This window comes from Lithobates pipiens, unplaced genomic scaffold (genome assembly GCF_037356315.1).
Source record: "Lithobates pipiens isolate NorthernLeopardFrog02 unplaced genomic scaffold, aLitPip1_a1.2 Scaffold_19, whole genome shotgun sequence".
Taxonomy (NCBI): Eukaryota; Metazoa; Chordata; class Amphibia; order Anura; family Ranidae; genus Lithobates; species Lithobates pipiens.
Genome location: NW_027507764.1, coordinates 566,394,338 through 566,411,518, shown reverse-complemented (window position 1 = coordinate 566,411,518; position 17,181 = coordinate 566,394,338). Strand labels below are relative to the sequence as shown.

The following is a 17,181-nucleotide window of genomic DNA, read 5'->3' as shown; positions in this document are numbered from 1 at the left end:
AAACACATATGAATTACAAGGGTTTCTGAGGCTGATTAAATGCAGGTAATGCACCAGGTGAGTTTAACCACTTCCATAACAGGCCTATTCTGGCACTTCTCTCCTACATGTAAAAATCATAATTTTTTTGCTAGAAAATTACTCAGAACCCCCAAACATTATATATATGTTTTTTTTGTTTATTGTTTTTTAAAAGACACCCTAGGGAATAGAATGGCGGCCGTTGCAACTTTTTATCTCGCCACGGTATTTGTGCAATAATTTTTCAAAAGCCTTTTTTTTTGGGGGAAAAAAAAACGGTTTTATAAATTAAAAAAATAACAAAACAGTAAAGTTAGCCCAATTTTTTTTTTGTATACTGTGAAAGATGATGTTAGGGCGAGTACATAGATACCTAAAATGTCACGCTTTTCTAATTGCGCACGCTCATGGAATGGTGCCAAACTTCGGTACTTAGAAATCTCCATAGGCGACGCTTTAAATTTTTTTACAGGTTACCAATTTAGAGTTACAGAGGAGGTCTAGTGCTGGAATTGTTGCACGTGCTCTAACGCACGCGGTGATAACTCACATGTGTGGTTTGAACGGCGTTTACATATGTGGGCGGGACTTGCGTGTGTGTTTGCTTCTGAGCGCAAGCTACCGCAGACAGGGGCGGTTTAAATGTATTTTGTTTTTTATTTTACTTAATTTTTTATATTTTTATACTTTTTTTTTTATTATTATTGTTATACAGGATTTATATAGCACCAACAGTTTGCACAGCACTTTCATTTTTTTTTTTTTTTTTTTATCACTTTATGCCCTTTTTTTTTTTATCATATTCTTTATTTTATTATGTTATATGAATTACACAAAAATACATTGATATCCATAAAACCTCTAACAATCCTTATTGAAATCACATATTACTTTCTCTCCCTGCCCCCCCCCCCCCCCAAAAAAAAAGAAAATTGTATCACTTTTATTCCTATACAAGGAATGTAAACGTCCCTTGAAAGCCCTTGTACACACGGTCGGAGATTCCGTCGGAATGTTTCCTATCGGACCGTTTTGTCGGATATTCCGACTGTGTGTGGTCTGCATTGGACTGTTTTCCGTCAGAATATCCGACGGACCAAGTTTTCCAACTTGCCGGTAACATTTTCCGACAAAATGCTCCTATCGGACATACTCCCGATCATGTGTAGCCTACTCCGACGGACAAAGTGCCACACATGCTCAGATCAAATTCCTAGACCAAAGCTATTGACTACTAGCCTGAACGTAGTCCCGTCGTAACAAAATAACGTCATCATGTTATGTACAATTGGATTTTCCGACAATTTAGTCCGACCGTGTGTATGCAACATCACTTCCTCTTCCGGAAATTAATCCGACGGATTTGGTTGTCGGAATCTCCGACCGTGTGTACAAGGGCTAATAGGAATCTATTGTGACAGAATTTTTTTTCTGCAGGCGTCCGATGGCACGGGAGAGCCCAGAGAATGCACCGGATGGCAAGGGGGGGGCATCCCATCGTGTCGTCTATAAGAACGATCAAGTGGATGAACTGCCGCTAGGATCGTTCTTATGGTGCACAGAATCACCAGCTGGAAAGAATGATATCTGAATGATGCCTGTAGCTGCAACCATCATTCTATATCCCCCCACAAAGTCAAGGAGTCATATGACTGTGCGGTAGGGAAGTTTTAATTATCACCTTAATCAGCCACAGAACCTGTGTAATTATTATGTGTTCGGGTTTAAAGGGACGAGGTGAGAACCCTACCAGGGAGGTTCTGGTGTTCCCGTCCACCTCTGTGGGTTCCCAGCTCCTCCTGGTACATTCCCTATAACGAGGGGGGGGGGGGGGTCACATCCAGACCACTGCAAGAGTTTACCCAGACCACAGCTTTTCTCATGGATGGGGGGGGGAGGCTTCTGTTCTGATGGGAATGGGGAACTCTGATGTAAAGGTAGGGGGGACCCTAATGTACAACAGGGCTCTAATGTGAAAGGGGTACTTCTGATGTAAAAGAGAGGGATTCTGATGCAAAAGGGCACTCTAAAGTGAAAGGGGGCTTCTGATGTGGAAGGGGTACTATGATGTAAAAGGGAGGACTCTCTTGTGAAGGGGACTTTTGGTGTGCAAAGGAGAAACTCTGATGTGAAAGGGCGGGGGAGCCGCAAGTGATGGGGGGCTTCTGATGTGAAAAGGGGAATTTGTGATATGAAAGGGGGGCTCTCATATGAAAAGGCAAATTTGTGATATGAAGGGGGGGGGGGACTCTGATGTGAAAAGGGGAATTTGTGATATGAAGGGGGGGGGGGGGGTCTCTGATGTGAAAAGGGGAATTTGTGATATGAAGGGGTATCTGGTGTGAAAGGAAAACTCTGGTAAAAAGGAGGGGCTCTGATGTACAAGTGAGGCTGGGATTTAAAAGGGAGAACTGTCAAGTGAAGGAGGCTTGTGATGTGAAGGAGGAGGGGCTCTCTGATATGTAAAGGGAGATCTGATGTGAAGTGGCCTTTTGATGTGAAAGGGGGGGCTCTGGTGTGAAAAGGGACTTATATGTGAAGGGGGGGCTCTAATGTGAACTATTTGCACAATATACAATGTGACCCTCATACAGAGGCTCCGTAATAGATAGAAGTGTGTGCTGAGATGGTGTGTTGGGGTCGTATTCAGGATGAATGTCACTGCACATAACAGACATTACCATGCATTGCGGCACAAGAGGGTACAGACCATAGAAACGCAGTCTGCTGCATTCTGTTTTCTGCACAGTACTATACTGGAAGGTGGCAAAATGCATCCAAAACTTCCTGGACCCCTTGACCCCGTCCCGCTGCCCTCTGGTGCTTCTCTGATCTCTCCCGTGCGATCGGGGAGCTGGAGAATGAATCCACCAGTGGCGGCGGTTCACCATAGAGGTGGCCATGGACCAGAGGGTCCCAGCTATCTCTATGACCCTCAGAGGCCGTAAGCGACGTCATGCGTCACTTTCAGCACCAGCAGATGTAAACGCTGACTTTTTTTTTTTTTCTTGCTGGAGAGTCTGAGATTGATTTTTGTTTTTTATCTTTCCAGTATAGAGGAGAGATGAGGGGACTTATAGACCCCCAAATATCTCTGTAAAGAGGACCTGTCATGCCCTATTCCTAGTACATGGATTCCTATGGGGTTGTTTTATTTTGTTTATTTATTGAAGCACATGATTAGAGCCTAAGGCTCTAATTGTCTTAAAAAAAAAAGGGGGAGTTAGGGGCGCAGTTAGCCCACCCAGTTGTGTGACAATAGCAAATTAATATTTGCTGTTGTCTTCCCGATTCTCCTCCTAGCCAATCAGGAAGCGGGTCCAGAGCCCTGATTTGACCAGGGAGCCTCAGGACTCCCTGCTAATTGGGTCTCAGGACCTACTTCCTGTTTTGCCGGTAGGAGAAGCAACGGTCCCGGAGCGAGGAGCAGCAGCCCTACCCCGGATCCTTGTCATCTGCCTCCTGCTAGGAGTGGGGGATCAGATGTTTACATTCCCTGTAATAGGAATAAAAGTGACCCAATTTTATTTTATTTTTTTTAAAAGGACAGCGTAAAAATAAAAAAAGTAAAATAAATAAGAAAAAAATATTCCCCGTCCCGCCAAGCTTGCGTGCAGAAGCGAACAAATACGTGAGCAGCGCCCGCATATGAAAACAGTGTTCAAATCACACATGTGAGGTATCACTGCCATCAGTAGAGTGAGAGCAATAATTCTAGCTCTAGACCTCCTCTGTAATTTAAAACATGCAAACTTGTAGCCTTTTTTTTAACAATGCCTATGGAGATTTTTAAGGGTAAGCGATTATACGTCAACAGAATAGCGCGGCTGCACAAATGGGCGTACCTGTACGCCCCTTTGAATTTTCCCCCGGCGGCGTGCACACCCGCTGCCAGCTCCATGAGTAGGATTACGAGTCCCATGGACTCGATGTCCGCAGGGATACCCGCGACCGTCTCGTGGTGAGGAGGAACGCGGAGATGCTAATGTAAACAAGCATTCTGCCTAGTGACACCGCCCCTGATCACAGCTCCCTGTAATCGGGAGCGGTGATCAATGATGTGTCACACGTAGCCCCCCCCCCCCCCCCCACAGTTAGAATCACTCCCTAGGAGACACTTAACTCCTACAGCGCCACCTAGTGTTAACCCCTTCACTGCCCGTCACATTTACACAGTAATCAATGCATTTTTAATTGCACTGATCGCTGTATAAATGTGAATGGTCCCACAAATGTGTCAAAATTGTCCAATGTCTCCACAATAATGTCGCAGTCACGATAAAAAAATGCTGATTGCCGCCATTATTGGTAAAAAAAAAATATAAAAATGCCATAAAACTATCCCCTATTTTGTAGATGCTATAACTTTTGCGCAAACCAATCAATAAACGCTTATTGAGGGTTTTTTTTTCTATAGCTAATAATATATAGAAGAATACATAGAAAAAAAAAAATATATATATTTATATATATATATATATATATATATATATATTATATATAATTTATTTATTTTTTTCTATGTATTCTTCTACATATTATTAGCTATAGAAAAAAAAACAATATATAAAAAAACAAATAATATATATAATCTTTTATATTTATTTAAAAGTAAGATATAGATAGATATATCTATATCTCTATATCTTACTTTTTATATATAAGATATATATATATATATATATATATATATATATATATATATACAGTGCCTTGCGAAAGTATTCGGCCCCCTTGAACTTTTCAACCTTTTGCCACATTTCAGGCTTCAAACATAAAGATATAACATTTTTATTTTTTGTGAAGAATCACCAACAAGTGGGACACAATTGTGAAGTGGAACGAAATCTATTGGATATTTTAAACTTTTTTAGCAAATACATTTTTTTATATCTTTATGTTTGAAGCCTGAAATGTGGCAAAAGGTTGAAAAGTTCAAGGGGGCCGAATACTTTCACAAGGCACTGTGTATGTGTGTGTGTGTATATATATATATATATATATATATATATATATATATATAAAACGTTTTTTATATATATATTTTTGGCGATATTTATTATAGCAAAAAGTAAACAATATTTTTTTTTTCAAAATTGACTCTCTATTTTTGTTTATAGCGCAAAAAATAAAAACCGCAGAGGTGATCAAATACCACCAAAAGGAAGCTCCATTTGTGGGGGAAAAAAGAACGTTGTTTGGGAGCCACGTCACACGACCGCGCAATTGTCGGTTAAATCGACGCAGCGGCGAATCGTAAAAAGTGTTTTGGTCTTTGGCCAGCCAAATGGTCCGGGGCTGAAGTGGTTAATGAAATCGGAAAAAAAAATAAAAAAAGTAGTGCAGGAACCTTTGTCATAATCGATGCGACATGAGTCACGGCAATATGAACAGTTCCTTGCGGGCAATGAACGCACACTGATGTGAATAAGGGCTTAAAGGATTATGAACTGTTTGTTTTTAGAAGTTTTGTTACATTGTATATGATTTAGCTAGTTATTGTAACATTTCTATTGCTACTTGGTAGCTGTCATCTATTCCACTGCCCGGGGCAGATTGTGCTGTGATGCTGTCAGGGTTGGCAGAACAACGTATGTAATTATAAAGGGTTAAATGGTGTAAAGGCTGTGCTTTGTATATACTGGTTGCTGGGATACATTTGTAGTTGTTAGAAAAGGTTTATCTTGATGAATTGCACCTGTTTCTATCACATTTAACTTCTAATCTAAACCATCTCGTGATTTCTCATCATGGTACTTGGAGTTACAAGGAAAGAGCATTTATGGAACAATTTTAGATTACACTTCCTCCTATTCCTCTTTATGAGAGCATGGACGTGAAGTTTGTTATGAGTGCAACCCATCCATAAATGAATGAATAAAATACAAAAATGTGTGTTTTATGTGTGTGTATATGTATACACACACATTATATATATATATATATATATATATATATATATATATATATATATATATATATATATATATATATGATTTAGATATTTGTGTATCACAGAGTATATAGATTTTATAGCAACTTTTTATTTTTATTTCTTGTGTATTAAATGAAACAGAAATGCATTGATAGTAAATTAGTAAATAAATCAATATATAATGTGTATGTTTTATTTAATACACAAGAAATACAAAAAAAAAAAAAGTTGCTATAAAAACTAGACTCTGTGATCAGCAAATATTTAAATCCTCATATGTATTCTTCTTGAATCTTGTGGTACTTTGTGTATTTCATCCAGATCTGTGCAGTAATCCAGTGTGAGACTTTTTTCCTTCCTGTAATAAAGACCGCTTTCTGCTGTTCTCTCTCCTGGTGCAGGGTGACTGGTCTTGTCTTCGCCCCCCTCCTGTAGTTTTCTACAGGCAGCCAGTTGTGGGTGGAGATTACCGGGCCCCTCCTACACCTCTGCTCTCTCTCTCTCTCTCTCTCTCTCTCTCTCTCTCTCTCTCTCTATCTTTGTGCAGGGTGACTGGTCTTGTCTCCGTTCCCTCCTGTAGTTGTTTGCGGGCAGTGGGAGGAGCATACAGGGCCCCTCCCACAGCTCTGCTCTCTCCTTGTGCATGGTGGCTGGCCTTGTCTCCACCCTGCCTGTACTGGGTGGAGCATACAGGGCGCCTCCCACAGCTTTCTCTACTTGTGCATGGTGATTGGTCTTGTCTCCGCCCCCTCCTGTAGTTTTCTGCAGGCAGCCTGTAGTGGGAGGAGCATACAAGGCTCCTCCCACAGTTCTGCTCTCCTTGTGCAGGGTGATTGGTCTTGTCTCCACCCCCCCGGCCTGTAGTGGGTGGAGCATACAGGGCGCCTCCCACAGCTCTGCTCTCCGCTTGTGCAGGGTGATTGGTCTTGTCTCCACCCTCCCACCTGTAGTGGGTGGAGCATACAGGGCGCCTCCCACAGCTCTGCTCTCCGCTTGTGCAGGGTGATTGGTCTTGTCTCCACCCCCCACCTGTAGTAGGTGGAGCCTACACGGCCCCTCCCACCGCTCTGCTCTCTCACCTTGTGCAGGGTGACTGGTCTTGTCTCCACCCCCCGCCTGTAGTGGGTGGAGCATACAGGGCTCCTCCCACCGCTCTGCTCTCTCACCTTGTGCAGGGTGATGGGTCTTGTCTCCACCCCCTCCTGTAGTTTTCAGCAAGCAGGCAGTAGTGGGAGGAGCATTCTGGGCCCCTCCCACAGCTCAGCTCTCTGCACAGACCTTGAACAGCACAGTGATGTCACTGCTGCTTTCTTGATTTGCAGAGACATTTGGTGCACACAAAGTAGATTTATATTCTTTGTGGCTAATGAGGAATAGATTTTGAATTCACTTTTTTGTTGCCCAGAGTTCCGCTTTAAAGGGATTGTAAACCCATGAGGTTTTTCATCTTAATGCATTCTATGCATTAGGGTGAATAAGCTTCTGTAGTGAAGCAGCCCCCCAGTGCCCTCCCCCTCCTTTTACTTACACCCGATTTTTCCAGCGAAAGGGACGAGCACAGCAGCTCCAGCCTCTGTCTCGGGTCCTCATTGGATAGATTGATAGCAGCAGCGGCAGCCATTGGCTCCCGCTGCTGTCAATCAAATCCAGTGACACGGGGGCTGAACTGAATCCAGCTATCTGTGTCAATAGAGCAGCAGCAGGACTCGGGAGCGTGCCCGTACTTGTGCCCCCTTGGAATGCAGGTATCCTTGGGGGCATTTGATGAAGAGGAGGATCCAGGAGTGCCGCTGGGGGGACCCCAGAAGAGGAGGATCGGGGCCACTCTGTGCAAAACCCTTACACAGAGGAGCAAATATAACATGTTTGTTATTTAAAAAAAAAAAAAACGTTAAAACCCCTTTAACAATGAAGGTGTGCTGTAATGATGTGATTTTCTATATGTAGGAGATGGAGAGTGGGTTATCCTCCTGTTGCATGGGCACACTAGTGACCTGTAAGTGCTGCCGCTGTGTGTGTATGTATATATGTATGTATATAAAAAAAAAAAAAAATATATATATATATATCTATCTATCTATCACCGTGGCTTTGCTGCCTAATTAAGCCAGCAATCTGTTAGCACAGGAGAGATAATTATTCCATTAATGTAATCTATTATTACCCTCCAGGGCTCGGTAGACCGTGCCATTATTATACTGGAAAGCAGATGGCAGGATACCCGGCTCCGATCATTTGCAGGCTCCTCACTGAAAGAGCTGCATTGTTTGTGGATTCTAGCCTGTCCTCTGCCAGGGCCATTCCCCCCCGATGGTCCATCCAACCACCCTTCCTACAATGGACCATTCTGTGGGAAAATGTAAAATATTAATAACCAGGGCCTCTGCCGGGCAGGACGTGGTACAAGAACTGCCAAATAATATTCTCCCGGAGCCTGGGACAAAGTTTATAAAATGTTTTCTGAATCATATTAAAGCAAATATTGTCTAAGCCCATCCATCATGTGTATTCTTCCTGAATCTCAGCGAGTTTTGTGTATTTTTTCCAGATCTGTGCAGTAATCCAGTCTGAGACTTTTCCTTCCTGTAATAAAGACCACTCTCTGCTGCTCTCTCTCCTTGTGCAGGTTGACTGGTCTTGTCTCCGCCCCCCTCCTGTTGTTCTCTGAAGGCAGCCTATAGTGGGTGGAGCCTACAGGGCCCCTCCCACAGCTCTGCTCTCTCTCCTTGTGCAGGGTGACTGGTTTTGTCTCCGCCCCCTCCTGTAGTTCTATGCAGGGAGCCTATAGTGGGTGGAGCTACAGGGCCCCTCCCACAGCTCTGCTCTCTCTCCTTGTGCAGGGTGACTGGTTTTGTCTCCGCCCCCTCCTGTAGTTCTATGCAGGTAGCCTATAGTGGGTGGAGCTACAGGGCCCCTCCCACAGCTCTGCTCTCTCTCTCTCCTTGTGCAGGGTGACCGGTCTTGTCTCCGCCCCTTCCTGTAGTTTTTTGCAGGTAGCCTGTAGTGGGTGGAGCCTGCTAGGTCACTTCTTTGCACAGTGATGATGTCGGGACTACCTTTTACAAGGTAATAACCGAGTTTGCAGAGGCATTTGGTGCTCACAGTCGAATTCTATTCTTTGTGGCTACTGGGAATTTTGGTGCACATGAAATGGATTTACAGTACAAAGTAAAACCTCAGTTTATAAAAATAAATAAAATTGACCAAAGGATATAATTTAATAAAGGTTTTTTATGGCTTATTTTTTTCTTGCAGAAACTGGTGTGTGACGAGTGACGGGAATATCATCACATTGTGAACCTGGTAAGAGCCATTCGGACTTTCCGCTTCTGTGTTTTTCCTTTTTTTGCTCAGATATATGTATTGTATACTGTATGTTAGTCTTTTTTTTTTTTTCTTTTTTTTTTTTATAAAGGTTGATCAGAATTAACGTTTTATAGCTTGGTACACACTGTAAAGTTAAAGATGAACTCCAGTCTGCCTTTCAGCATGCACAGTTGTACCGACTCCTCTCCTGTACTGAGTGTTTTTTCATTGCACACTGTGAGCTTCTCACAGAGTGCATTAGAAGCTGATGCAAGTCAAAGTCTGCAGAGGAAGAACCCTTGATCCCCTGGGTGCAAGACTCCTAATGGAGACTGGGGTACTTGTGGTCCACCTGGCCAAAATCAGGCAGACCCATTCTTCAGGGGACCTGCCAAAGCAAGGTTCACCCAAGTACTGGCTGGGGTTCCCCCAAAAGAAGACCTCAGTGTGAGGGAGGGGGGGGGGGGGAACCTGACCATAAGGTCACACGCCCTCCTCCATAAGACTGTCAGGACAAGTGCAATAAATAAGTGCAAAAGTACTAGACATATGGCCAGTATAGCAATTGTCTTCGGTCCCAGCCACCAAGACCTGGCCCAGGAGGCAGGTATTTAAAAAAAAAAAAAAAAAGCCTTCAAATGTTCTGGGACCAAGGTGCCACACTGAACACTCTGAGGCCGCGTACACATGGGCGGATTGTCTGCCCAACTAAGTTCGGCAGACAATCCGACAGACAGTCCATTCAAAATTTGCATGAACGGACTTGACCACACACGATGAGCAGACAGTCCGCTGAAAGCGTGCGTGATGACGTGTACAGCACGTACGACGGGACTAGAAAAACGACGTCCAATACACTGCAATGCAACCTTCGCCGTGTAAACCCTTTCTGAGCATGCGCCATACTTAGTCCGTCCAACTTGCCTACACACGAGCGGACTGTCCGCTGAAACCAAGTTTGGACGGACAAAACCAAGTTTGAACGGACTGTCTTACGGAAATTCTGTAAGACTTTGTTCGTCAGACTGTCCGCTGAAAAAGTCCGCTGAAGCCCACACACGAGCGGATTGTCCGCTGAAACACTGTTCAGCAGACTAAGTTGGACAGACAATCCGCCCGTGTGTACGCGGCCTGAGAGTTGCCCTAAAGTGAATTTTTCTGCCACTCCAGGGGTTTCAGCACCACGGCCTTTTCTCAGTCCAACCCTGGCCGGGCGGATGCAGCCCCATTTCTATCAGAAAGGCTTTGTACCTGGGAAGAGTCCTGCCTACAACCCAGGACAAGCCTGGCCAGATTCAACCCGGAATGAAAAGAATACCTCCCACCATACCCATTTTGTTACATCGGGAATTGCTAACCAGCACTCTCAACTGGGAGGGGAAACTGGCGTTCTGTTCCCAAGAAACTGATAAACAGTACACTTGGTCTTGGCAATGGTCTCAGATATGATGGGGAGAACCTTTGAGGTTGGGGGGGGGGGCTCTGATGTGATGGCAGCAGGACCACTCGTGTGGTGAAGAAACTTTGATGTGAAAGGGGGGGGGGCTCTGATTTGATGGAGAGATTTCTGATGTAAAGGGGATCTAATGTGATGGAAGGTCTCTGAAGTGAAAGGGGCGGGGGGGGGGGGGGCATCTGATATGATGGGAAGACCTCTTATGTGATTGCAGGACCACTGACATAAAAGAGGGTCTCTAGTATGAAAGGGAGACTCTGATGTGATGGGAGGACCACTGATAAAAGGGGACTCTGGTGTGACTGGTGGACGTATAATATGATGGGAGGACCTCTGATGTGATGGTAGGACCTCTGATGTGATGGTAGGACCTCTGATGTGATGGTAGGACCTCTGATGTTATGGTAGGACCTCTGATGTGATGGGAGGACATCTGTGACTGGGGGATGTATAATATAATGGGGGGACCTCTGATGTGATGAGAGGACCTCTGTGACGGGAGACATCTAATATGAGGGTCTTCTGATGTGATGGGGGGACCTCTGTGACAGGGGGGCATCTAATATGATTAGAGGACCTCTAATTTGTTGGGGGGGACCTCTGATTTGATGGCAAGTCTCTGATGTGAAAGGGGGGGTGGCATCTTATGTGATGGCAGCATGACCATGGCCATGATGGGGGTGACTTTGATTTGATGGGGAGACTTCTGATGTAAAGTTGAACCTCAATGTGTTGGGGGGCTCTGATGTGTTGGTGGACCTCTCATGTGATGGGAGGACCTCTGTGACGGGGGATATCTAATATGATAGGAGGACCTCTGATGTGATGGGAGGACATCTGTGACTGGGGGACGTATAATATGATGGGGGGACCTCCGATGTGACGGGGGACATCTAATATGAGGGGGGGACCTCTGATGTGATGGGGGGGGCATCTAATATGATTAGAGGACCTCTAATGTGTTGGGGGGGGGGCCTCTGATGTGATGGGAGGACCTCTGATTTGATGGCAGGTCTCTGATGTGAAAGGTGGGGTGGCATGCATGACCATGGCCATGGTGGGGGTGACTTTGATTTGATGAAGAGACTTCTGATGTAAAGTTGAACCTCGATGTGTTGGGGGCTCTGATGTGATGGGGGACCTCTGTGACGGGGGAACATCTAATGTGATGGGAGAACCAGTGATGTGATTGGGGGGGGGACCTCCGATGTGAAGGCAGGTCTGTGATATGAAGGGGGAAGGGGGCAACCTTGATAAGGGGGGCTTTGATTTGATGGGGAAACTTTTGATGTGAAGGGGGGCGTTCAATGTGATGTGGGGCCTCTGATGTGATGAAAGGGGACTCTGATGTGATGGGGGGGCTGCTGATAAGAAATTCCACCAAGGCGGTTGTGTGCATCATCCCAGGTTCAGGTCTCCCATTAATAAGTAAAATTTGTAGACAGGGGGCCTCGAGATTTTGCATACTTTTAAAGGGTGCCAAAAAAAGGTTGAGAAATGCTGATCTATAGGGGCGAAAGAGATTTGGGGGTAAATTTGACATATAATTTACAACAACAATCTTCCTCTCGGCACAACCATATAAAGTTCATTTTTATTGGTGTCATAAAAACGCCCCTTTTATTCCCAACATCATTAGGAAAATTCAGAAGTGAATGAAAAGCCCCCATCCATCTGCTCCAGCAAGTCGTTGAAAATTCCATAACATTGATTTGTAACAAGCATTGGCAGATGTGTTTAGTCATTTCAGAACTAGACTAACAGGCCCCCTACACTCCTGCCAAAGGCAAGCAATTACTTTTCTAAATAAAAAGTCTCCCCTGCAGGAACGCTGAGCGCATACGCAACGCCGGGCCTGCCAGCATCAGGACTTTTCACCCCCTGGAGATCCGGTTAAATGGTATTAATTTTAGAGTATTTTTTTTTTTTTAAAGAACCACGATGTTAAAAGCTGAATATTACCTAGGTAAAAGAATGGTTATAGCTAAACTCCGAGCCAATGTAAAAAAAAAATAATTGTCCCTAACCCCAAAAACAAACATATATAATATGTTGCAGCTTACCTGTCCTTAGATGTGATGGATGCATTTGTTTTCTCTTTTCACGATTTGTTTGATTTTTCAACTGGTATCCCTTTGTGGCTACGCTCACTCACTCCATCGTACCTGTGAATGCAGCCATGATTGTCACATAGGCTTTCCCTTCGGTGAGAAACTAGACATTTACTTCAGTTCACAGTTTTGCTTGGCTAAGCTTGGTTGGGCTAAGTTCTGCCCTGGCTAGCTGGGTTTGGCCTGTCAGAGCAGAATTTATTTTGATTAGGGCAGTAAAGGGGTTAATAGTATATAACGCATAGGTCAGTAGTATGTAACATGCAATGCAGATTGCAGAGGTCGGCAGTAGGCAACGCAGATTGCGGAGGTTGGCAGTAGGCAACGCAGATTGCGGAGGTCGGCAGTAGGCAACGCAGATTGCGGAGGTCGGCAGTAGGCAACGCAGATTGCGGAGGTCGGCAGTAGGCAACGCAGATTGCGGAGGTCGGCAGTAGGCAACGCAGATTGCGGAGGTTGGCAGTAGGTAACGCACAAATATGTAAAGCAGGATATCTTTGCTAAACCCAATAAACAAACAATACTGTGTGTGTATGTGTGTGTGTGTGTGTGTATATATATATATGTGTATATATATATATATATATATATATATATATATATATATATATATATATATATACATACATATATCAAAAAAACGTGTACAAAAAAGGGGGTGCTGCATCTAAAAAAAACTAAATATTCAGCCCATGTGTATCCAATAGGCAGCCTCCTTTCCCAGTCGAAGCCTTGTATGGGGAAACGCGTCGGGCACTGCCGTCACTGTGCACCAGTGGGCTGGCATGAGCCGCGGCTGGTTTTAAATACACTGAATACAGTTTTATCTAGATATCAGTGCCTACGATTGCTTAAGAATAAATACCTTTTTAATGAGAGCACTACACCATGAAGCCTCTTCTTTTCATTCTATAAACACATCCTGTGGAGGAATCTATGGTATTAAAGGCTCTGAGTGTAATGCCGCGTACACACGATCGAATTGTAGTACGGTACGCCGGACAATTCGATCGTGTGTGGATTCCAGGGGACTTTTTCATCGTAAAGTCCGGCGGACTTAGAAAGTAGTTTTGACTCAAAATTTGTCTGCCGGACTTGGCTTTCAGCGGACAATCCGTTCGTCGGTGTACTAGTCCAGCGGACTAAGAATGACGCATGCTCAGAAGCAAGTACGAGAAGGAAGCTATTGGCTACTGGCTATTGAACTTTCTTTTTCTAGTCCCGTCGTACGTGCTGTATGTCATTGCGTTAGAAATCACCGGACTTTCAGAGTGTCCGTGTGTGGCCAAGTCCATTCTTTATAAAGTCTGGCGGATTGTTTGCCGGACCAATTCCGCCGGACAATTTGATCGCGTGTACGCAGCATACGTGTTTTAAGCTAAAGTAAAGACTGCTACGGGAGGAGGGATCCTACTGTTGGAGAAGCCGGTGGATACAATGTCCATGGCCAAGTTATCCTTCCTATGTGTGCCTATCCGATCGATATAATTTGAGATCCATTACATCTGATAAGCGGCGCTGTTTTTTTACCTTGTTTGATGAACAGAAAAACGACTGTCTTTCTGAGAAGTTCCTCCTGATTGTTTGCATGATTTCTTGCACTTATTGGACTATACATTCACATTTTTATATCTATCTATTGCATATTTGCACTTTTTTTTGAGCTCATTGATTCATTTGAGCGCATTCTGGTACTCTTATGTGCTTTTTTTTGTTTGAGTTTTTGGGACTGTGCACCTTTATTGGATACACACAGTAGGCCACGCAGAGTGCAGAGGTTGGCAGTAGGCAACACAGGGTACGGAATTTGGCAGTAGGCAAGGCAGGGTGCAGAGTTTGTCAGTAGGCAACGCAGGGTGCGGAGTTTGGCAGTAGGCAATGCAGGGTGCAGCGGTTGGCAGTAGGCAACGCAGGGTGCGGAGTTTGGCAGTAGGCAACGCAGGGTGCAGAGTTTGGCAGTAGGCAACGCAGGGTGCGGAGTTTGGCAGTAGGCAACGCAGGGTGCGGAGTTTGTCAGTAGGCAACGCAGGGTGTGGAGTTTGGCAGTAGGCAATGCAGGGTGCAGCGGTTGGCAGGCAACACAGGGTGCGGAGTTTGGCAGTAGGCAACGCAGGGTGCGGAGTTTGGCAGTAGGCAACGCAGGGTGCAGCGGTTGGCAGTAGGCAATGCAGGGTGCGGAGTTTGGCAGTAGGCAACGCAGGGTGCAGCGGTTGGCAGTAGGCAACGCAGGGTGCAGCAGTTGGCAGTAGGCAACGCAGGGTGCAGCGGTTGGCAGTAGGCAACGCAGGGTGCGGTGTTTGGCAGTAGGCAACGCAGGGTGCGGAGTTTGGCAGTAGGCAACGCAGAGTGCGGAGTTTGGCAGTAGGCAACGCAGGGGGCAGCGGTTGGCAGTAGGCAACGCAGGGTGCAGTGGTTTGCAGTAGGCAACGCACCATGCGGAGGTTTGCAGTAGGTAACGCACGGTGCAGAGTTTGCCAGTAGGTAACGCAAACTGCATACACATGTGTTGATCAGGGGCATGCAGATGAGGAGAGAGCATAGTCCCAGGGGCTCATTGTGTTACTATATTCTAACTGTTTAAATTTCCTTCTCTGTCTGAGACAGCAAAAAAAAAAAAACCCACACTGAGTGGAGTTGAGAACACCTGCACATTCAGGGGAATTGGGGTTCCCAGAATACCAGGTTACTGGTTACTTTCATTCTGTAGCCCATGGGTAGGTGACCTTGGCACTCCAGCTGTTGTGGAAATCCAAGTCTCATGAGGCATTGCAAGAGTCTGACAGTCATAGCCATGATGAGATTTGTAGTTTCCCTACAGATGGAGTACCAAGGTTGCCCACCCCAGCCATACCCATTTAAGTAATGTTCTGGATCTATCACAATCATATATATTTTTTTTTTGCAGTGAAATTGATATGTGCCGAGGGTCTGGACAGGGGCCAAGCACCTTTTTTGGACCAGATTTTGCTTACGTCGAAAGCGCCTTTCATATGTCAACACATAACGGCCTGATGTACCCTGGCAGATAAAGACAGACGGCGCCTATTGTTCAATGACAAGAGCACCATAAAGGAGCAGATGACATATTAAAAGCGACATATTTAGCAAGTTAAAAAAAAAAACGTTTTGTTCCCTATTTTATCTCCTCATTCCCAGCCATGGATAATGGTAGTGCACTGTACGGATTTTGTGGGTAGACAATGAAGCGGCGAGCGGCACATCAATTGTGCAGGTTATGAAGAGCAGTGCGTACTATTGTTGTGCGTGTCAAAGAAAAATTTGTCGTTCTGCATTGTGTCATTGTTTCTTCCACACATGCGCTGCTAAAGCCCATAAAATGACTGGATATATTTTTGTCGTGTTTATATAAGTTAGGAAAACAAGGTTCCCTTTTTTGTACAAAGTGGGAGTTGATGAACGGTGTATATAAAGGGGGATGGATAGAATAACAGGAACCCCTGAACAATGTATTTATATCCAGGAACAAATAGAGTAGGCTGATACATTTATTGTTGAGTCTGGGTCAGACGTGCCATTTCAAAGCTGCAGCATGAAGGCCTGGTGGTTGGCACTTCCGCTAAACTGCATTGCAGCAATGGGGTCCTCAGTTGAAACCGGGACACTCTCTGCATGGAGTTTGTGCTTGTGTGTATTTCATCCCACACTCTAAGCTCATGTTGGTAGGTTAATAGACTCCTTTCCATATTGTCCCTAGGGTGTGTGTAATGGGGACCTTAGACTGTAAGCTCCTTGAGCGCAAGAACCGATGTGAATGTACAATATGTAAATTATTGGTGCTATACAAGTACCATGGTAATTCTGGAGCCTGTGATTTCTGGGAAGGGCTAAGCGCACGAGAAGTGTGTGAAACGCGTCTACCAAGCTCTGTTTTGTTAGCACTTGGTATGTTCTAATAAAGAATTTTGATTGATTACCGAGTGCAGCCATTTCTTCTATTTCGATTGCATGTGGAGGCGAGCTGGAGCAGGCACCCGCTTGATCATCGGGCTTCCTGTCTCACCTGGGACAGCGAGTCTTCTTGTTTGGATATTCACCCAGGGTTATAATTCAGGTAGGATGATGGGCTCCAGGGTGCTTGTATAGTAACCTAGTAACATAGTTACTCAGGTTGAACTGGATGGACTGGTGTCTTTATTCAACCTTAATGAGTGTCTACAGTTGTCCCTATCCCTGTGCATTATCCCTGTACATATCATCATACAGAGGAAACTGGATTTTCAGTTTCCACAAAGACTGGTAAAACAGTTTAGGGCTTGGAGGCTTCGTAGAGACTTGCATTTGGTGTGTGTCAGTGCTTGGCCCTGACATGGTGTGAGAAGGGGGTTTCATCC

At 44.8% G+C, this 17,181-nt stretch overlaps 1 protein-coding gene across 1 annotated transcript in view; it reads left to right on the top strand.

Annotated features, from left to right (window-relative positions):
- Positions 1-17,181, top strand: part of ST3GAL1 (ST3 beta-galactoside alpha-2,3-sialyltransferase 1) — a 226,377-nt gene that overhangs the window by 68,299 nt on the left and 140,897 nt on the right. Inside the window, exon 2 of the mRNA XM_077493372.1 lies at positions 9,212-9,259. The gene's annotated coding sequence lies outside the window, so the exon portion shown is untranslated. The remainder of the gene's footprint in view (positions 1-9,211; positions 9,260-17,181) is intronic.